The sequence below is a fragment of the Bombus fervidus genome, chromosome 15 (assembly GCF_041682495.2).
Source record: "Bombus fervidus isolate BK054 chromosome 15, iyBomFerv1, whole genome shotgun sequence".
NCBI lineage: Eukaryota > Metazoa > Arthropoda > Insecta > Hymenoptera > Apidae > Bombus > Bombus fervidus.
Window position 1 is genome coordinate 9,264,999 of NC_091531.1, and position 23,444 is coordinate 9,288,442.

Consider the following 23,444-nt stretch of genomic DNA (forward strand, 5'->3'; position numbering starts at 1 on the left):
AATAGGACTTGGAAGAAGCGATTATGCAAACGAGACTTTGAGAGAACGATTGTAATGTTGATACAGTGTCGAACAAACAGTGGAAGGAAATTTTCAGCCGATGATCGAAATCTAAAGAACAGTTGAAGCCGTGCCAGCTGTCGAATATCGTGGCCACGCTAGCCAAGTAGTTTTATTTCTCTTCGGCACCTGCTCTCCAACTTACCAGCCATTCAGTTTTTCGTCGGGACTCTAACTACTCGCTCGTTCGAAAGCCCGTCGAAAGAAATACTCTCGTCCGATACTTTCAAATCGAAACTTCTTTTCCCCAGGAATTGAAAATCTACCGTTTCTGTTTCACTACGATCGAATTTACTCGAATCGGTGCCACGCCCCACCGGTACACTCTGTTTCTTTTATTTCAAAGTTACCCTCCATTTCTTCTCTTTTAAAGCTATATCCTAAACGTAAAGTCCTCCTACTATTTTTGAAACAAAAAACAATTTCGATATATACCAAACGTATAGAATGGAAAAGAACTGAGATAAAACAAAGAATTGATTTTCTATTTCAGTCTACTAATTAAACCGTAGCATCGAATCATAAACTTCTTTTCTAAACCTTCGACAAATGGCACTATGTCTAACATAACCTATACAGCCATTGATCTACGTACATATCCAAAGACGAACGATCCAAAAAGCATAGCATTTAGTACTTTCGTTGAGTAACAACAAACATTCGTTAACACGACAGGAATCACGAGCCAAAAGTCGTGTTTCCCGCGGTTATGCGTCTCCAACGTTCGCATAACCTCACACTAACCTTTCTGCTTCGTAGCTGATTCGCCATGTCCGATGCAACGCGACAAAACATCTCGCGAGGACAGGAACGACTGGGGACACGGAGACAGCTTATTTACCCTCTAAGAGGCGAAGAAGGAGAGCTGAAAGGGAAAGATGCCGGGAGCAAAGTTTTAATTGTAAGGCCGTCCTTCCACCGCTTCCTTGGTCCAAGGGATTCCGAGACTACTTTGACGCAGGACGAATGGTATTTGATTAAAGGAAGCGAAGGAATACCGATGATATTAAAATTTAATTGGCGTCGAGTCGAGCGGACGAAATACAAATTCGGGAGTCCGGCTTTTGTTCGAATTTACTCCTTCCAACAGCGCCTTTTGTTCCGATCTGATGCCTCCTACTTTCAGTTTTCCGTCTCTCGCAAGGGGATTTCTTATTTTGCTTCTACGGGAAAAGAATTTCGCCATGACACGTATCGTATTTAAATATTTAACTACTCAAGTTGATTCACAGACACCATCGATGAACATATTACTCGTGCTGTACGAAACGTTTTGAAATTCTATTAGCACTGCGAAAAAATATCAACGATGAATGTATTAACAGAGAAATACGAAAAAGGTAGTGAAAATTTGTAACGATATTTTCTTCAAGAGAAATTGAACGATTATAAAGGTACGAATAATAGAAGAATGTAAATAAGCTGGAAAGTGCAGCTATATTAATCTATATTAATAGGAACGAATATTAATAAAGAAATATCGAAAAAATACCAAGTATCTCGGAAAATATTTTTTCGAAGGAAGAATGGAAGGAAGTAATTCGCGATGGACAACGGTTGCACCGAACGAACTGAGTGAAAAGCACTCGATAACAGGGATATCCAGAATTCCGGAAGCGGAGGTTAGCTTCGACGGAAGGAAAGCTCGTGTCATCCTTGTCCCTCTTACCATCGGAACGTCGTTCTTTGGCCCCTCTATTGCTTTCACAGCGAAATTTCCCACGTGCTTGATCACGTCTCAGATTTCGTTGCGTCGTTATCATTTTCTCGATATTTTTTTCTCGTTTCTTTCTGTTCTCTCCCGTCCTCCGTTCCCTGGCTTTCCTTTTTTCTTCTACCCTCGTCTCCTTTGCCATAGGGGAGGATTCAGAATGTCAGCAATGTTCGACGAAAGTGGACGCTCGGTGCGTGTGTTATTGGATACCTTCTAGGATACCTTTTTCACGACGAGCTGCAGTGTCGAGGAATAAATTGATTGAAATTCTTCTGCCCCTGTGAAATATCCTGGCGACGTCTTTTATTTAAAAATTTGCTACTTCCCTAAAGAAATATGGAGGATTCTCTTGTTCTTATTGGAATCCGGTTTACGAAACCAACAGGAGAGATAGACAAGTGACTTGCAGAAGACTGACGATGTGTTGACAACGATTATTTAGGAAACATTATTTAACGGCTACAGAAGAAAATCAGAACGAGTTACGTTTTTAATTTTTTACGGAAGAAGGATTAAAAAATTGAATTGGTTGTTTTGGTTTTCAAGTTTAGATCCAAGATAAATGCATCGAGTGTGTCGAAGAGCAGAAACTTCAACGTCCAAAATGCTTCAAACCACGTCAAAGACACGTCAATCCATCTAATCCCGCCACTGATCCACTCACCAAGATTGAATCTCCGAAGTTCTCAAAGACCCACATCCGAATCAATGTTCCGTTCATATGTATACCTTGGCGAATAAAACCTACCCTTATTCGCATAATTACACCCCTTTACTGCTCAACTATTGCTCAAAGATCGTTGAAATTTAACAAAGAGTTTGTTCAATTTCATTTTTAATACCATCAAATGAAATTAGCTCGCTGTGTTTCGCGTTTATGTTTATCTTAACTTTTATACCGGCACCGAAAATATACGGCGATCAACCCTGTATTTAACCCTTTAGTCGACGTCAGACTCTAAATACGAAGCGTATTAATATTTCAAGAAGTTTTATTATATTTACACTAGGAAATAAACAAACCATTAAAAGAAATATGGAAATAGGTATGTAGGTAGCCAGTTAAGCTAAAGTTAACCAATAAAACCAAAGTTTCCACCCTCCATTCCCATAATTTCAATCTCCTTGCCTCGTCCACTACTTCTATAACGAAATTTACGTTATGCCTGGTCACGTTTCGGAGACACATTGCCACGATTCCCGTGTCTCCAGGTTCATCCCTTTCCCCTGCGCCACGACTTCACTCGCCCCTCGCTTTAAGAGGAGTCACTCTCATCAACGGCGAGCCCTCGAACCGAGAGATGCGCCTCAGCGGCCACGTAGCTCTGTTTCATTCCCTCCACCATTCAGCGAGTACATTATGCAACGAGGGTGCTTGTCGAGGCAAGGGTGCTTTCCGGTAAAACACGACCTGGGGTGTCTAAGGTCGAGCCAATCGCCGACTCGAAAACATTTCTTGGCCGTGAAGCAACGTTAGAGGCCCGTTAAAAGTTAGATTAGTCTAAGTAGCTTGAAAGCCCTAATGACTAAACGACAAAAAGAAAAACGGGGATTCGAGAGGGTGAGAAGAGGACTAGGAACCAGGCTAAGTAGTTCTTTGCCATGATTTGGGTCACAACCCCTGACCTAGACGAGGTTTTGTTCCGTCAGTGTACGCGGGGTCGGGGAAATAACGTTTTCAGCGTGAAAATTAGGCTGGTTGAACAGGGCTCAGACAGAAGAGAAACCGATGGGCCATTGTCAACCATGTTTTCATTGTGATCGACGTTTTTCGAACAGGTGAATTCGGTGGAGGTGTTCCCCTGTGACAGTTTTCACAGGATACGATAGTTTCAGATACTCGAGGATTTTGAAGTTCATCAAAGAGTAATTATGGTTTTATTATTATTATTTGATAGATTTCGTGTTGCCGGTGTTTATGGCACGTCCATTTCACTATCGTTTTATTTTAAATAATTTGAACTAACACTCTGAATCTCGCATATTTGGCAAACATGCATCCATCCGTCAGCAGATGGCAAAAATCATTCCAGACAACCTAATCAGCCGAAACGTTTCAGTTGGAATTGCCTAGTCAGCTCGAGGCACACGCGAGCAGTCGAAAGAAAGCTGTCCTGACCCTCGGCCAAGTCTGATAAGAGATAAATTACAAGACACGAGAGAACGAAACGTGGCCGTAACTCGCAACGAAATCTAGCGGCCAGCACCATAATCTACGCCAGATACGACACCACGTGGTAGTACTACGTCCCTGTCTACTACTCGATCCCTAGCCGTATGTGTATAAATCTACCTTGGACAAAAACCTTGCCAAGGCAGACGTATCTACAGGGCGGTCAAAAAATTCACAATCAAACTTATCGGAAGAGACAAACATTTATCGAGAACGTTGATCCACCTACTATTTCCCTCTCTCGATCCTTTCCGACGACGTTTCTCAGTTTTTCGATAGAACGTACAGGCATGAACGAATTTTCCATACAATGGCAAAGTTTACAGTAGTTATTCTTCTAGTAGACATCGGTTTTCAAAAATACATGTTATCGTGATATCCTATGACAACTTTAACGGAGCGTCTCGGCATTCGATCAAATTAAGAGACGCGAGTGAAATGTGACAAGCTTTCGTACGTGTCCCTAGATAAATGACCAGCGACTGAATTTTGATCTCAACTTCTTGAAACACCCTGTAGGTACACGTACGTAGTATTACGACTGTGTTCGCGTCTACGCTATCGAGCAATGAAGAGAAAGCCCGTCTAAGCCCCGGCTAAACACGGCAGAATGTCTATAACTCTCAGAACTCGTCCGTCTCGAATTAACCTCTCTCAATTAAGACAATGGTCCCCGGGTCCCCCGGACATCCTCTTCTCATCGAAGCGAGAATAGAGCAGCCAGAAGGGAAGGATCTCAGAGGTTCTCAGAACTAAGTGTCTCTGCAGCTCCTGGTTCTATGTATATTTATATGGAAAACTCGAGAACACGACGAGGGCGGCGAGAGGAGCGAGGAGAGGAGAAGGTCTGCAGAAACGGAGGAAGGATTGCTAGCATTCGGTCTGAGCTACGTGGACAGCTGCTTAGAAGAGAAATGAGAAAGTTTTCTTCCCCAAGAGTGGAGAAAACGGTGTTATCTTTTGTCACTCAAGTGTTCTGATTCCGATGTTTGTTGCAAGACGAATCTCCGTTTCTCCGTTTAATAGATTTAACGTTTGGATACTTGATAGATTTTAGGAATTTCCCTGATATAGGATTAATCGTTAGGCTAATACGATCATGGATTCTGGACTTGGTGACATGGATCGTATCAAGTATATTACGAAAATAGATAAATAAAATTAAAATCCCTAATACTTCGAACAAATATTCCGATAGGAGTCGTTCTGTTCTAAACACAAACATTTTTCAAGCAATTCACAGTTGATAAAATTCATTTCAAGCGCAATCGAAAGATCCTGTATCGATTGGTCAGATATAGTGGAACGATTTTAAATTACGAATAATAGCTCGATAAAAGTCAAACAATTCTGAATTCATTCCCCGATAAAAGTCGAGTAATTCTAAATTATTTCTCCGATAAAAGTCATTCGAACATAATCAAACAATCCGAAAGTAGTTGCCTAAGATAATTACCTAATAAAGAAATCATTCCAAGTAGTTATAAATTTAAAGCTACCAGCACACCAAAAATACCAAGTCTGGCCGGATTCTTTATTCGTCACGAAACATGGTCACCGGTTATCGATCAGCGAGTGGAAGCAGCCGACGAACCGAACAACACCGTGTCACGGACGTACGGAGGCACTTGGAAAACGCGATACTGGAATTCAGTAGCGTCGCGATGAGAACCGGAAGGAGGAACGTCGATACTGCTGTCTCCCTTCTACATTTCGGTGATCGCTTCGTCTCGAAGGAGCACTCTCGCTTTCAGTCAAGACAACCAGACTTATCGATTAATCGGCCAGATAGACGCGGCTCTCGGATTCAGAATCGGCACCAGGATTCGATCTGGTCGCGTTTATCTTGCCGCGGAGCGGATAACAGCCTCGGCAAGTTCGTCGTTCAACGGAACATCCGGCCAGGAAATGAATCGTTCCGCGAGGAAACACGACGAATGTTCCAGTGGCTGAAGGGGAACGCGGTTCCACTTTGAGGTTGGCATGGATAGAGAACTCGAGAATTTCTGGTGACTTGGGATCGTTCAATTGTGTTAGGATGCTGATTTATATTACTTTCGAAATTCGCTCGAAACACCATCCGTATCGTAAAGGCCGATCCGTAATTAGAATATCCTAGATCGAAGTAAGTAGAGATGTTGTTAATTATAGAAAAAATTCAGTGAGTTGGTTCTTCCGAATTTCAAATTCCGAATCGTACAACGTGATAAACGAAACTCTGATTCTTTAAACGTTGAGTCGAAAAATGTGATGAATGAAATACTCGTTAAATTTGAATTTTCATCGTAAAATATGCAATGCACGATGGTCGATTAATTCTCATCTCGGTATCGAAATTAAAGGCTTCATTATTACCGTAAATCATGAATTTCGACAGAGTGAAACAATTACGAAAAGCTCGGTATAAAGACAAGCAATATAAATTTCCGCGATGAAAAATGAGCCCGCACAGCACCGAGTAGAAAGCCCTTTAATAGAAAGCTCAATAGCCTGTGTGTCATGGCACCGATTTCCATATTCGATACGGACCGCGCGATTTTAAGAGCCGGCTTAAATTATTTCACATAAGCCCCCGCACCGCTATGTCCACAGCGAATTTGTCATAAGCCAATGTAAATTCGATGTAAAATCAAGATATATGTTTCGCGCTTCGGTAAATGGATCACATGATAATATCGTGATATAAATGTGGTACAAACGAAAATCCATGATGTCGAAAAGATTACAACGTCGATAAGAGTAGATTTTTTTCATCTAAATTTGTGTGACTGCATTGTGTACCGACTCAAAAAAGTATTTGGACGCTTATCGTAGAAAAGTGTAAAATTTTGAGGATTTTTAAAGATTTCGATGTACAAATTCTGACGTGTAATTCGTAAGTTTCGAATCATAGATTTTGAGTTTAATTTTGCTATTTACATTTGGCATTCTCCTAGATTGTAATCTACAGATTTTGGTTTTCTCGTTTCACTATACTAATTCTTAACCTTTGCATCGATTTGACATTAAGAAACAAACTAAATTACGAAAACTGAGAAACCAGCGAACGAATGAAATATTTTGTGATGTAAATGAGCCGCCTAACTGCGTACTACGCTACTTGGTAAGACATTACCTAAATATCAAATTGCTCAAACGACGACTAACATAGGCTGCACCACCTAACAATCCTCGGTAATCTATTTTTCAATCTATCGAGAAAATTACTCGACCAACACGGCCGAGATCCCATCGAAATAGTAATCTACGTAAAAATGAATTCGTTGAAAGTCAGGCTGTCTCTCTCTTTCTCTTTCTCTCTTTCTCTTTGCATAGCGGAAACGTTTCAGCGAAACGGAGCCAGGTTCGCGATCATTTCCGGCGTCTATTCGGTGGCTGGTACTCGGGCGCGTATGAAGAATCGTATTTAAAATTCATTTCCCCTTAACGGCCGTTTAATCAGTTCGTACCCTCGCCGCCCCCTCCCTTTGTCTTTGCCATTAAATTATGTTCTTTCTCTTCTCTCCACCCATGCAAAATGGGAAATGTGCAAGGTAGCCAGAGGGTTCTAACGGGGGAGGAGTCAAAGTGTTTCTTTGAGAGAAATAAATAAACCCGGCAATGGATTCAGAAGAGAGCTATCCATTTCACGGGGGATCGAGCCTCCCTTTCTAAATCACTTTTATCTCTAATTTCGAAATAATTTCACCGGGCGCAACCATTGTCTGTGTTGCTCCAGGCGAACGGATCTTCCTCGGGGCTAGAAAAAGTTTTAATCCGTCGCTTCGTTCAATATGGCTTCTTCTGTACTTCCGGTTGCCCGGGAATAGAGGTTACGTCAGGTTAATCTGCGCTTTCTTCGTCGCCTTATATTGGATCGCGCCGAGATAACGGACCGTTTAAGTGGAGTTTGATGAACTGAAATATTAGACCTTAAATGCATAGCGTTTTTGTATCAGTGTATTTTCCATGCACTACCGCGTACAGGTTTCACGTGTATTTTCATCGAGTTGGAATTTTCTTAAATAAATGGCGTGTTCACCGTGACGATGGTGATCTTTTGTTCTTTTTTTATTTTTTTTTTATTTTTTTTTTATAGAACTAGAATTTCAATAAATTGCGTGTACACAGTGTTTCTGCATGTATTGGCAACAAGTTTTCTTGCTTATGTTAAAAATATCTCTTAAGGAGACGTATTGTAACAATTTCACGACAATCGCAGACATTTTTTCAAATAAAATATAGAAAACACGAAATGGATTTTTCAAGCTATTTATCCGTTGCACGTAAGACGACATTTTTTATATGCTTTTTTATGTTTGGAAAAATTACGCATTTAGAAATGAGAATAGAAAAGAAACATTAGCGTAGATGCAAGAATTAATTTTCAAATTTAATTATCTAGTTCTTCGATGAACGTCCTAAACTTATTTCAAGCGTAACAGTGCTTGCAAAGGGTCTGTATATGACATTTAATAAAGAGAATCTCTTTAAATTATTATGTACATTAGAAAGAATCTTTTTAAATTATCCGCATTACAGCGAATATTTCTCTTTTCAAATTATCATTTTCAAGATGTTGAACTTGACTTTATGCCGCAATTTAACAAAATGTCGCGAAATATATCTGAAATGAGAATTTCATCTAAGGGAAATTTAACTCACCGCTTGTAGCACTGCACTCTAGTTTTCTCCAGATGTCGCGTCCTCCCTGAAATCACCGCATTTTACGCTCAAACTGGTGAACTCTGCAACATAAAAGAATATCCAATTAAAAACCATTTGCCCTAACGATCTTGGCATTTTTCGAAATTTTTCATAAATTAAACAAATCTGTCGCAAGAGTACATCTTTGCGATAAAGATTTATCAACCGATAAGTATCGTAATGTCTTTCTTGAATCGTTTTATAGTCCTGCCGCGATCGTACCGGTATCGTGGCAGGACATACGTAACGACGATAGCCAGACAGTCTCAAGAATTTCGCAACGTAGGAAAATAATTTGACTAGCAAGCGAAAATTCAGCTCGTATCTCGCGTTTCGAACTCTGGTAAGTAGCTCCGACATCGAACCAGCACGTTTCGTCGTGTATGGCCGCTGTAGCGATACGTATCCACGTTTAAGTACTTTCAATTTCCGCTAAGGTACGCTAGGAATAAATATGCTTATCGACGTTCCTCGGTTATCCTCGTATTTTGTTACAATGCACGATACTGTGCCACGATATTTGGAAATTGTGTCGCGACAGGGGGCACAAAAATAGCGGGGCAATAAATTTCAGGTTAAGAAGGATCTGTTAGAATTTGATCTCGAAGTTAAGATTAATAATCTGTAGAAGACACGATGTTTGCGTTGAAATAATATTCGGTGATGTTTATTAAACAGAACTACAGAACCTGATGTATATACGCGAGTGATATAATTAACAACGTATGGAAATTGTTGATCGTTGGCCAGTTACTGTCAGACTAGACTTAGGTAGCGATCCATGATCCCTTAAATACTTTGAACCCCACTCTCTATACAGTAACGAGTATGATCTGTGTAAGTGTCCTGTTCAAATGCCTGTGTGGGTGTCTGTGTAAGGGTATTTGTGCCTATGCGTGAAATATCGTTGCATTCCAACAGGATCGTTTCTAAAAAGAACCACGAATATCTGCCGCTACAAATGATTTTACAACTTAAATTCGAAATTCGGCCACGCTCCTTGAAGCTTCGTATCAAATTTGTCTCGATACAGGTTTCAAACGATAGAATTAAATAGAAATTACAACGATCGCTGAGATTCTTAATTACAACGAAGAACAAAATCGTTGCATTTTCTCGTACGAACACGTGTTGCCAAAAATTGAAAAATGTCCACATACTTTGAAACTGTACCGTATTCTCTGGATGTCACGCGTCGTTCTATCGATAATCACTTGCTGGAAATACCAAGATTTATTGAACTTGGCGTATATATTGTTTGCGATGGTAGTATCATGTACAGCTGTTGGAGCAGGTATCAGGCGAGGCAGACCAAAATCTCAATACGAGTACACACGTGCAAACAGACGATCGCAAAACCCTAGCTCGAGGATACGACGTTCTCGAGAAGACGGAAAGGTCTTGTGGACATTCGCACACAAGAGCCAGCAATCGACACATGTTCGCGAGAAACGGTGCACCAGCCGAGAGAACCATACACCTAGTCGATCCTTCGATGTAATATCTGCAGCCTGGTCTGCAAACAAACTTGCCACTGTTTCTTCGCGCGAAACTCTTTCTTTCGGTTACCGTGTATTGTACACTTGTATGACAAAGCGTGCTTTAAATTTGGTAAAATATCGACGAGAGAAGCTAAGTTAGGGAATAGTTGCTTCGTTCAAGAGCGTAGGTTGGGATTTTCAAGTTCTTTATGATGTTTCACCTGTGGAATTTTAAGTTAAGTCGAGTACTAAGTAGGTTTTTGGAGAAGAATTGTTCGAGCGGATTGCTCAAACAATTCTAAATTCTAAATTATGTATGAAAATGGTAATTAGAAATCCATATTATACCATCGACCCAGGGCTGGCGAGCACAATCAGCTAACAAACAATTGAATTACCAATTACCTATTTAGCATCCACAATGGTGAAACAATCATCTGAATTTACGGGACTAGGAATACAAATTATATTTAATGAACAAATTTCGAGATAAATGAATATCATATGCGATAGAATAATTTTATACAGTTTCAGGACGAGTTGCAAAATGATATAAATTGACAATTTAATCCTTAACAAATTATTTCCCATTTTCTTTGTCGTTCGAAGCTACTAACAGTTTCAAAATAATGATGATCTTCAAAACCATCTCAAATTCTTCGATAATATTAAAATTCGAAATTCGGTTTCGCTGACAGAATCACCACGTAAATCTTCTATTATTTATTGCTAAAGCTTTACGTCGTATTCCAACGAATTTGAAATATTTCACTGATAATTACGATTATCAACGAACGACGAATAAATCGTGACGCATCATCCACCGAAATTTTTCTCTCCTACATAGCATATCCATTCCCTGCCAAATTAATTCGTCGTATTAGAAGCTCGCATAAACGCGTTGTAGCCCACTGAAAGCATAACGATGTAACGGGAAGCCATTTAATCTTTCGCGGTCAAATATGTTTCCCCTCGTTCCGCGTTCGTTGATCTACATTGATTTGAAATATTAAAACGTTTGTCGTCGGCGCGAAAGCGATGCTGTGGTCATCGTGAAATGTGACAACGTGCTATCCACGATCATTTAACCTTTCGTGATTCGATATATACACTGTATATATATACTGGCCTTTCTTTTCACGTTTTCGTTTTACGATTCGAATTAATTGGAAATGTTGAAATAACGTTAGCTTTCGGTTCGGGGATTTTTAATGAACAACGTTTAATCGCGATTAAATGAGCATTGAAATTTGCTTATTTATAAAATTGCGAATATACGAAATTGGATGTCTAGGTTACCATTTTACAAATTGAGTCTACCTTTAAATTTAAATTGGTTTTAACGCGTATAGCTTACACACGAAAAATTAAAGTTAAATTCGGAAGTCTGAATTTGGCGAACGCTGTGAGATTAAACACGACACGTGTTAAAATTCGGGTTAGACCTAGTCTACGATAGACTGTTCTCCTGTCCAGTATAAGTCTGGGTTAAACACTGTTAATCCTAGATTAGCGCAAGCTTAAGATGCGTTATGTCCAGATTAGATTTGCACTATGTTCGAATTAATCTATTCTCCGTTTAGTATAGACGCGAAATTAGATTATGTTGTGTTTAGATTATTGACGTAGTATATATGTGAATTAAATTTAAATTAATTCTCGACGTATGATTCAATTTAAACAAATTTTGCCTATGAGTACCATTTCGGTTTACATACATAATATACAGAATAACTATATTATTTAATTGTCTATTTATTATTTACATTCCTATATTTTATTCCAAAGAACACAATAAGCAAGCTTAGCACAGTGAAAGCAATTTCTACGAATTTTTGGAACATCCGGTATATTTTTCATCTTCTCTCCGATCGCAATATCGCTGGCTTACAAAATAGCGGACGAAAACGATCTTCTTAAAGAAACTGGACACGCAGAGGGTGGTACGCTTTCAGCAATTTTGTTTACGACAGAGAGATCGAACGAGTGTCTCGTGCGTGGAAATTACTGTTTGCCTATAGTTTATTCGAACACCAGCAAATAAAAGTATACGTAATGTCCGTTCGTAAAAGATTCAGAGGGGGCGAGCGATTGGTCCCAAGGAACCCGTTGAGACAGAGAAACCGCCCTCGTAGGAGGCGATCTTTTAAACGTAGAATGAAAGTGTGTGTAAAGCAAACCTGCCAACCGATCGACCTCGTAAAAATCGATAGGTGTTGCCAAAAATCACACGTTCTTATTTATGGCGTACAACGAATCGCACGACCCAACTTACGAATGATACAATTTCTCGTGCATTCTTTCTAAATTGTGGTAAAGCTAAAAGTGCTTTTCAATTTCATAATTTTACGTCTTCCCCCGGCACCAATTCTTCGAAATATTTTATACGTTCTTCTAAAGTATTATACTTACTCAATTTCTTGTCACAGAAGAAGAAGGAAGTTTTATAAAATCGCGAATAAACGGCGATACTTATAATAAATGGGACAGATTAAGTAGAATATTCCAGTTAAAGACCAACACTTTTCTTTTTTTCTTCTGCAATGTCGCGTTATCAGAAAAAGACAGCCTCTGCTGCTAATCAGAATTTGAAATTTTACAAAGGATTACAGAGATTATATACAGCGATCGAGATATACAACCAAGAACAATATTTGTCCGAGTTCAGCAATTCGCCATTTGTTGGAAATGTGTATAAAAAATAATCCCCTTGCGATATCGAGAAACATTGCGATTTGTCGACGATCAAAACGGTACGAGCATTCTAAAGGACTGTAGTATTATTACTTTATTGCAGTGCCGGTTAGCTTTATCATTTTGCCGTTCCATTGTCACCAAACAATTCATCCGTAACGGTAATTAGTTCTTAGTCCCTCTGTTTGAATGGAAAACTGTAATCAATCGTGCTTTTGTTTCTTGCCAGCAAAGGAAAATCCGGTTATAAGGGGTTAACAATACGAACGCTGAAAATATTGCACATTTCGAAGGTTATTTCCGCTATGAAAGCGGGAATAAAAACACAAATAAACAGAAAATTTTGTTGTATTTTAGAATCGTAATGAGCGTAGAAAGAGCTTGTCTTTCTAAAAGAGAAAGATTTCTACTTCAATTTACAGAAACGTGGCATTTTCAATAAGCGTAATAATAAACTATGTGCCACTAAATATACCGAACACGTTTTTCATAAACTACACGTTTCAAATAAATCACGTGATGCCAAATAAACCAGAAACGACCGTTAACCTAATATCTTATTTCACTTTCCCTGATAACTCAAAAGACTCGCTCAATGTGTTACCCTCATCAACTCCTAAATCCAGTAACGTCATTCTGCTTGCCAAAAAGAGCAGAAAAAAGAGAACTTCCAAACGTCAAATCATAAATCTCCGACGATCTCCACCCCCTTAGCGCTAATCTTGCCCAAAGTGTGAGCAGAACAAAGTATCGGGATCGCACATCGTTCCAGACCCAAGAGACCTAAATTCGTGGCTGAATCCAAAGAACCCGAAAGATCTCCGATTCAATTTCACCAGTCACCAGTGACACACTGTCGCCTGTCTTGTCCACCATCCAGAGAACCTTAGAACCGAGTCCCCACGAGGTTAACCCTGACCGATGACCATCGAGCTTCGGACTATTCCTTGTTAGGCCAGAGATAGCTAACGCGCGGCAGTTGTAACGTTTGCTTGGCGTGGACAAAAAGATCGAGCCTGCAGGCATTTGGCAAACGAGGCCTGTGCGAGTCGCGACGCTGGCCACCGTGGCACACGATCCTTCCTACAGTGAAATTGATGGCCAGGATAGAAGTTTAGTGGCCGTCTATATATCTCGAGCGAAGGAGCCAGGAAAAAGACTGAAATAGGGGCACGAGAAGAGGTCGCGCCCTATAAGTCTTCAGGATTGTAATGTTGGTAACAGAGCTGTGGAAAATGTATGTAGAAGAGAGAAAGAAGAAGGGACACACGAAGGTTCGATGAGTCTCAAAGTATAGAAATTAATGATTTTGTTTCCTCGATAGAAAGGATTCCTACTAATGATTTTTCTATTAATAGTAAAATGAAAGTCTATCGAGACTTCTATCTATCTGCCACCGCAATATCCCCGAACATAATTTTACCGCGGACCACCATCCAATCGCTATATTCACGTAGAAGCGGCAGTTTTACAGAGATTGCAGTTACCAAGAAGATGATACCGCAAATGTCGAGGAATATTTCAGTCCTTAGAAATTTCGATTCTGATAAAATATTCTTTTCTATTAATAGAATATAAAGGAATCGTTGAAACGAGGATCATCGAAATCGTAATATCCTGGAACATAAACGTGGCTAAAGTATCACGCTCTTCGACAATTGCGTAGTAATGTGATCGTCAACAAGCTATCAAGAATACCATGGATTATAAACAATTAAAAATATTTTATTCCTCAATTTGCAACCTTCGAGAACTCTAATCCTAAGTGAAAACATGGAAGCATTCTCTTCTACCGATAACATGGAAAAGAATTATTGAAAATCACCGAGACCACAATATCCCTGAACATAATATTACCATACAGCATCGGACATGTTCGTCCTTTCTGCAGCGATCCGCAACCACCATAACCGATAGCTACGCGGTACGAGGCTATTGAATAACATTCGCAAGGCATCGTGGAACGCACTGGGAATTGCCCATGTGTATTCACCGGATGGCTGGTACTCCGTGTTCACGTCTGTCCACACTGGTTCTCGAGACGTCGGCCGCTTTCAAGGGCGATTTCATGCGACGGCGATTTAAGATCTCCCTCTAGTGGACGATCTCGCGTTCCTCCTTTTGCTCACGAACGCGAACACCCATAGAGATTCGGGATTACCGCGAACAGGAGAGCGGTCTGGGTTTTTCTCGATGACCGAGCATCGACCACGACTTTCCTCCCCATTTCGTCCTCCCTTTTGCTTCTTCTCACGCGTACACTACCTTTCAAAAGTATCTGGACGCTCATTCACGTTTAAGAAAATGTAATTTTCTAGTTAATGATTATTTGCTCGTTCAACAATTATACGAACATGCTATGAAATGCGATACTGTACAGTCTGTGAAACAGTTTTGTTCGATTCGAAGGGAAAGCAAAATTAAAGACGGAAAAGTTTTATGGTTGTCTTACGATTATTTTCAAACCAATGTCGTGTTTTCGATGGTTTGTACAATTGTTGATTTTTTATAGTTGGAGTATACGTATAAGGGGAAAGTAATACTCGCGGGTGTAATTTTGAGGTTAGAATTCAAAGATGTTTTGTAATTCTTTCTTACATACTAATAGTTAAAGAACAAAGTCTCAGCCGGAATTTTTATTGTTCATTTTCGTTTTATTTTGTTTTGTAGAAACGTCTCGCCGTGAAATATCCTTTATATTGTCAGCTGTTAGGTTAGAAATAGAAACGACAGCGAAACGAACTGCAACATGCGCCGCAATTACCGTACCTAACCTCGAATAAATCAAATCCAAGCCTCCCAAGTTCACGAATAAATCCTAACCTAATTTTCACACAGCGTATACCAAGAACAAAACTAACAGACCAGCTTTCACATACTCGGTAGATTCACTGCTCTCATAAATTCCATTCAACGAACGAGGAAGAGAAAAAAAAAAGGGAAAGCAAAGCAAAGACCCTCTAGTCAGCAATCTGGTATTCAAATATATCATAAATTTCAGCTATTTACAAAGAGGAAACAGTATCCACTGCACGATAGATTAACAGTTCCCATTTCACGTGTATTTATAGTGGCTCGCAAGTAGTTAGCTTAAAGAAACTTAAAACTTACAGAAATATTTAACGAATCTATCGTGTCCGATAGAAAACCAGTCGAAAATTCCTTTGCAATTTATGCCGCCCTTTTCACAAATATATGTACAGTAATACACCGTTTGTTTTCTGAACGATTGGACATCGATTATCCATTCAATTACCGAATCTACCAAATTCACAAAAAGTGAAGTTAATCGCTTTAATTTCTGCAAAGCTTGATTTGATTGACGATATAAATTATTCAAATGAGATATATACTTCGACTAGTAGAATTGCAAGAGCTTGAAAATTGGATGGAGAAAGGTTTTCAGGAGATAAATAACGATCCGATAGCGACGCTTAATCACACTACTCGTTTCCCCCTTTTATCCTTCATAATTTCGTTTTCGACGAATAAAAAAAAGCATTCGAGACCATTTTACGGACACTTCGACCACGACGAAACGTCATAATTATGCCCATTACCGGAGTATTCGTAGGATGGTCGAGCGGACACGTTAAATGAATCGAAATTATTTTATTTTAAACAAATATTTCGGCTCATTAAGCGCCGCGATATATTTTACATAATGTCATTATACGTCAAGCCACGGCAAAACGTTCTCGTGGCGAGTTTATTTCCGTGCAAACAAGTCATCGCTAATTCTCTCGGCGACCATGCAGCTCGATTTCCCATAAGAATTACACGTGAAATATATTAATGCGCGTCGCGACACGCGTTGCCCAGTTAATGAATACGTATCGTCCACATTTTGCAGATAGACTGATGAATTCGCTAAGTACGTGAAAACAGGACTATTGATAGCTGTCCTTGGTTGAAAAATTTCCCTCGTTTCTACGCGTTCGAGGTTATAGTGACTCGTAAAAGTATCGGAACATTTATTAAGGAAATATAAGAAATTTTGTTAATGTTTGCATTTGGAGAAACTTTCTGAAATTCCGTTAGCGATTTAATGAATAAACTGAGAATTTTTCGTGCGTTAAAAAGGAATTTTCCATTTTTGAATTTACAAGTTATACAAAATTGAAAGGTACGAAAATGAATGGAACGAACGTAACACGGAGAGGAGATGGATAACATTTCGAAGCGCAGAAAAATGAGTAATTGTAAAAATGAGTAATTAAGAAGAATACGATCTGTGTTTTACGGGAGCATCAAAAAGCGTCCGTTTAAAAAAATCATGTCGCACGAAATGCACATAGTAGTGATTAAATAACTCAGTGTCGTCGGTGGCCAAATAAATGGAATTTGATTAAATTTTCCACAGAGTACCGATAGGATCTTCCGTATCGAATTTTCATATTTTCCTTAATTGAAAGCCGCGTTGGTGTGCCATTTAAAATTCATATCGGTCTGCTCGAAATACTGCGTTTTATAATCTCTCCAATGGCAATCTAATTATTGTAGAAGCATCAAAAATCACGAAAAACGACCAGCGATATCGACAGTCCACACCAAAATAAAGCGACATTTGCATAAAAAGATCGATCGATCGATCAGATGCAAATGGTAAAAGTAACAAACATTTTCAACTAGCTAGATCTTTCGCTGTAATAGACTTTTCACCGTATTATACAGACATATAGCGGTGTTTGTGTATTATACTATTCGATATTACCTACCAATAATACTTGAAACGTAACGTTGGATATCACTTTTCGAGTATAAAGTGCGAATACGAAGCGAAATATTTATCAGGTCCGAAATGTTTACACGTGACCGTGGCTCACATAACGAGATCGTTCGGCACCGACGCAATCGAAACGGTTGACTGCTTTAAAACCAGCGATCCTCCAGAGTCCTGACTAGACGGCCCCTTTCGTTAGACGATGCATTAGGTGTGCCTGTCCTCGCGGCCCTACCAGATATTCCTGCGCTTCCGATCTCCGTAGCTTCCGTACTATCGTAAATCCTTCCACCGCGGCCGAAAGACGCCGTGTACGTCGACACGTAGACCCCGTTGCTCGAGGTACGACCCTCCAGCGTCCGGTTTATCTTGGAAATGTCCGCAGGCTGCCGGAAAGACTCGTAACCCCGGCATTGCGTTACGTCGAAGAAGATAAAAGGTTCTTGACGGTAAGTCGCGCGGAACGTGCCGCTGTAAAGAGGTTAGCTTTTATGGACGGCGAATGGTCGGTCTTTAACTCGTTTCGAAACGCTAGAGTATGAGGGCAGAGTAGTCTGATGGAGTGAGGGATGAAGACGTAGAGTATGGAGTGGAAGAATTTCGATTTATTTTCGACTTGATCCTACAGCGATGTTTATTCGAGTTTTACGTTGGTGTCTAGTTGAAGACATTTTTAGGTTATGGTGGTACGAGTTTGCTTTATTTTTCACTTGGTTTCGGTAGTAGTTCGCGTAACGGTACGTGGAATCGAATTATTGGGAATCTCATTTATTCTTCTATTCAAAATTCCATTCCCCTTTGGATCGTGAAAATTCGACCGGGCCAATCTGGTTTTTGTTCTCGCTATGGGAAGAATATAAATTGGAAATCTTTCTCTCGTAGTCTGTAGTTTTTACAACTTATGCAGCGAATCTAACGTTTGCCACATATAACGTACAGTTAGTTATACACTAATGGTCAGAAGTTCGAAATCGCTATGTCATTGGCAAAGTTCAACAATATAAAAGATCATTTTGGAGTCCTGTTTCCTCAGAAGGATCATAAAATACGTTATAATCCGAGGAAAATTGTCATTCATATTTCTAGAATTAGTTTCGAACTGTTCGAAGGGTTTCCAAATTGTAATCCTAAATTTGGAAACGAAACGAAGAATTTTTTCGCTCAATTTCTGGTATTTTTCATGCTTATATGAGATTTCAGGGGATATTCGAGAGAGATTGATGCGTTGTAAATCCACAACGTGACCCAATTGCACGGTTTGGGTCAGTTTTGCATAGTGGAGGCTATAGGTCACTTGATAAGCAAACACTGACGAAACTTGCACGTTACGGGACATTTTAGGTACCGTGCCATCGATCATGTCGCCGCTTTCCCCATGGGACATTGTAGATTATAGATAATCCACGTATATTATAGGTAGATGGTCCATCCGAAACTTTGGAAAATATTTCTATCGTTGGAAACTAGGCCTAACTTGGACCAAACTTAGATCTCTCTTCCTACATGCAATACTAAACTTCAACAACACCCGCGAGTAACATCCAACGTTTATTATAAACAGAAACTGCCGTCCATCTGAAGAATGTTCTGTCGCTTAACAAGCCTCTCAGAAATTTAAAGAACAGCCATATTCCATCCCTCGCAAGCCTCGCTAAATCACCAATTCCACCCATTAACCCCGGAGCAGCCTCGAGCACCTAACCCAATCTTCCAGAAATATTGCAAAACAATATTCAGCCATCTTCCAACATCCCTTAATCATCGATTCACCTAGTTCAGCCTGGCTAAACAACCGTTTGGAGCGCTTCACCGCCACCCAAGACATGGAATATCGGGTCGGCGACGTCGCTTCGCGTTGACTCGACGAAAAAACGTCGCTGGAGGAGTCGTATGAAAATTCAATAGCGCCGATTCGAGTGGAGACACCCTGTTCAAGCTCGAGGAAGTTGGAGGTGTCGAAGCGTGAGTACCGGCAGCTTGTCGACTCGTAGAGCAGCCGGTTGGATGAAGATCGATCGGGAAAACGAGGGGCAGGAAGGGGGGCCACGTCGTCGGTTTGGATGCCTCGGCGAGAAGAAGCAGAAAGGGGTTGGCAAGGAGTGTGAGGATGTTAGAGGTGGCAGAGCACCGCGTCTTAATAGCGCTAGTGGCGTCCTGGCGTAGAAAAGGGGGATGACGTTCCAGAGGACTGGGGTAGAATCCAACCAGCCCCGGTCACGCCAATATTACTTACCACCCCGGCAGAACGATAACTTAATTGATGCACGAACGACGTTAGCACTCGTTGCCGTCACGCGGAGCGACTGTGAATTTTCACGGGAATATTTATTTGTCGAAGCTGCCTGGTTCGCCAATTTCCCGACGAATGTCTCGCTTTTTCCGGGTCTTGGACTTTACGGAGTTGGCCCTGTTTCGTTTTCGTGCAAAGGTATAGTCGAGGATCTTCGTTTTGTCTTATTTTATCGATGTTGCTCCATGGTTAGAGGATTTCGTCATGAAGATTTTAGCGTCTTTCGGGAGTTGGATGTCTTTCGGCAGTTGGTTTCATGTTATACTAAGGAATAGTCGAGGATCTTGGTTTCGTCTTATTTTATTCACGTTTCTCCTTGGTTGAAGGATCTTGATGTCTTTTGGTGGATGTCTTCAAGTTTACTTTATTTCATTCTGTTCGAAGAATTGGCCTGAGAATTTGATCGTAAAGCTTCTGCTATTTCTGCATCTATTATATTGAATCTTTTCAAGCTAGTCGTATCCTTAAAACAGCCCTTTTCTACGATATACGCAGAATTTCTAATTCTCTCTTTCTCTCGATTAAAATCCCCACCAAAATGAACCATTAACTCAGCGGCCAATCCCTTAAACCGAAATAATGCATTACAGGCCAAAATGTATCGATCACCATTTTTAATCTCTCTTATATAGCATAGATACCACAGAGAGTCTACATGCATGCTAATGAACGTTAAATGTATATTAATCGCGACAGCCGTGTAATATTCGGCTATGAGACGACCGAAAGCTATTATCGATCGCGTTATCGGTGCAGTTTTAAAGGATTTTCTCGTCGGCCGAACGGTCGCAACGGATGCAAGATTAGCATTATTGACCGAAACACGTTGGCAACGTTGGCCTGGCTTCATGATTTCGAATTTCCACTCCGCGGAAGACGCATCGTCGCCGGGAGAGTTCGCGCGTTCACTGGAACACGAATAATGCTGTCTCGACAGGCAACGATAAATTGCCTCGAGTGTCGAACCCGGAATATTCATCTTTTCCACCTAGTGGAGTATTTTTCCTCGGCGGGTCACACGGTTTAACCTCTCCCTCTGTTTCCGTATTTTACTGCTCAATGGAATCCTCTAACCCGTTCTAGACACCGGGTCTTATTTTAATACGACCCATAAAACTCTGGTCTGTCGATTATTCTTCCTTTATTTTTTTCTTTCTCTTTTTTTTTTTTTTTTTTTTTTTGCTGTTTTTATGAGACATTCATTTCGCTTTTCGCGCATATTTGTGAGATATTGTCTTGTCGAGAGGTTCTACAGTATCGATGATGCGTGTAGATCGTTGGTTAAGACGCAGATAGTGCGTGATTGATCAGGAAGGACATCGTTACTTTTAATCAATCATCGCAAAGTTATTTTGCACGATCGAAGATTTACATGTACGTATCTATTTGGCAACAAAATTAAACGGGAAACGTAGAATTAAAAAATTTCTACTCTTTTCTTTTTTTCCCGACATACTTTAAAACCAATTCTACCAACATCTGTATAGAAACTTCAGTGACGTAGCATTAAAGCAAGAGCTTTCACCTAATCGAAATCGTTGCTGACGGGTGTCCCTGAATCCAGCTCCACCCGCGCATAATTTCGTCAACAGCCGATGCCATGTCGCAGGGACGGTGTATTAACGTCAAATGACGTTTCCGTCCCCAAACGTTCGAAATTATGCACGCGTATACGCCTGACATCCTAAACCAACCGATTTTTTCTAATTTCTTCGGCAATTTGCCGCAGTAAAATCACGTTTATGATCGCCGATGTTGGATACGGGAATAGTAGCGATGAAGTTTCGTTGCTCTTCGTATCCATCGAACGGAGCCCAGCATTTACATCGACATTTAACGACTTGCGAGAACTTTAACGGAAGTGGTGAAAGAATTCACGGAATTTCCCAGTTACTCGCACAACTTTTAATCTCCGTGAAAATGTTCCGACTGTATCACAAACGGCTAACCGTTAGCCTAATTTTGTAAAATAAATTCGCGAGTAGGGAGGAACTTTTCACGTCAAAATCCAGATTGTCAGAATGGAGCGTTGAATTTATGAGAGGGTGGAAAGGGTTAACACGAGCCAGAGCTCAGCTATGCCGTTCAATTATCATGCCTGGCGCATCATGAAACATGCAAGGCATCGTGCTCGCGGCACCAAACAGATTGCCGTTGTTTCACTACGCTATAATTAATTTAACAATCGTCATCGTTATCGAAAAAAAAAATGTTTCCAGCTGTCTCCTTCTCTCAACGATATCCCCGTTATAACGAAACCTCTGTTAATAATCCGAACCAATAAAGAGACAACGGTGTCTCGATAAAAGAATCTTCCCACGATAGAGCAACAAGTATCAATTATTATCCGTTTTCGTATAAGACAATCTTCCGGTAAAAGATCGATCGTATCGTTCGTCAAGCGCGAACCTTGAAGATCCTAGAAACCTAAACTCACAGGTTTGTAATCCTCCATGAAGTGAGAGAGGAAGCGTCGTCCGCGGACCTAAAAATTGTTCAAGATGTCAAAAAGTCGCGCGCGTTGTGAAATAAAATAGAAATCGTGAACCGCGAGCGGAAAAAAATTACGAAAAGCTTAAAAGTCAGGCGTGTTATTTTCCATAGAGTGAAAAAGAAAGCGTCGACCGTGAGCCCAGAAAATTCTGAAAATCTCGGAAACTCGCGCGCATTGTACTCTGTGAAATGAAAAAGAAAGCGTCAACCGTGAGCCCAAAAAATTCCGCAAACCTGAAAGTCACGCGTGTTATTTTCCAGGGAATAAAAAAAGAAGCGTGGACCACGAGCCTTAAAAATTCCGAGAACCTAAAAGCGACGCGTGTGTTCTCTATGAAGTAAGAGAGGAAGCGCAAACCGCGGGGCAACTCGAACTCGAAAGCGAATGGAAAGGGAGAAAGTTGAATGCAGTTGCACTGATACCCTGTCCGTGGCTGAGCGTCGCGGGCGTGGGTGGATGGGTGAGTTGTTGGGAAGAGTGGCGAGGCAGTTTCCAGGCGACAGGGACGTGCGGAGGGGAAGGGTCAGGGGTTGATGAACAGTTTGCTCGGCGACGCACGTTGTGGCTGTCGGCTGTCGGAGCCACGCTGCCGCTACATAGAAGAGGAAGAGATAAATTGGGGGTGGAAGACGCGACTGTGAGGAGAAAGGGAAAGTAGCGGAGCATGGTGAGACACGGAGAAGCAACTACGAAGAAGGATACAGGGTTCTGCGGGATGTAAAGGCTGGTTCTCGAAGCCGCGCCGTGTCCTTTTGGTTAAAGAAAAATTGCGGTACCACGGCGATGGTTTCGGGCGAGTTTCGGGATATCGATATTTATCGTCAATTTATACTATTTTCTCAGGTGTGTTCAAATAAATATCTCGTAGAATATGAATAGACGGATGCAAAGGATTCAGGTATAGCGTATTTGATCTTTTATTGAAATTTAAGATTTTGAAAAATTCATACGCCGCCTAAAACCACCCTCGCTTAAAGCTCGAATTAATTAAAGTGGCAATTGCAATTTTGAATTTGTATACGCTTGAAAACGTAGGATCAGGAGAGACAACTAAAGAGGAATAAATAAACGTAGGAACAGGAGAAAATAACGAGGACGTATAACAATCAATATTCGAGCCACGAAGAAA

At 40.6% G+C, this 23,444-nt stretch overlaps 1 protein-coding gene across 4 annotated transcripts in view; it reads right to left on the bottom strand.

Moving 5' to 3' along the window:
• Window positions 1-23,444, bottom strand: part of LOC139995122 (uncharacterized) — a 325,767-nt gene that overhangs the window by 185,490 nt on the left and 116,833 nt on the right. For all 4 annotated transcript variants that reach the window (XM_072018308.1, XM_072018309.1, XM_072018311.1 and 1 more), the window contains one exon: window positions 8,592-8,674. The gene's annotated coding sequence lies outside the window, so the exon portion shown is untranslated. The remainder of the gene's footprint in view (window positions 1-8,591; window positions 8,675-23,444) is intronic.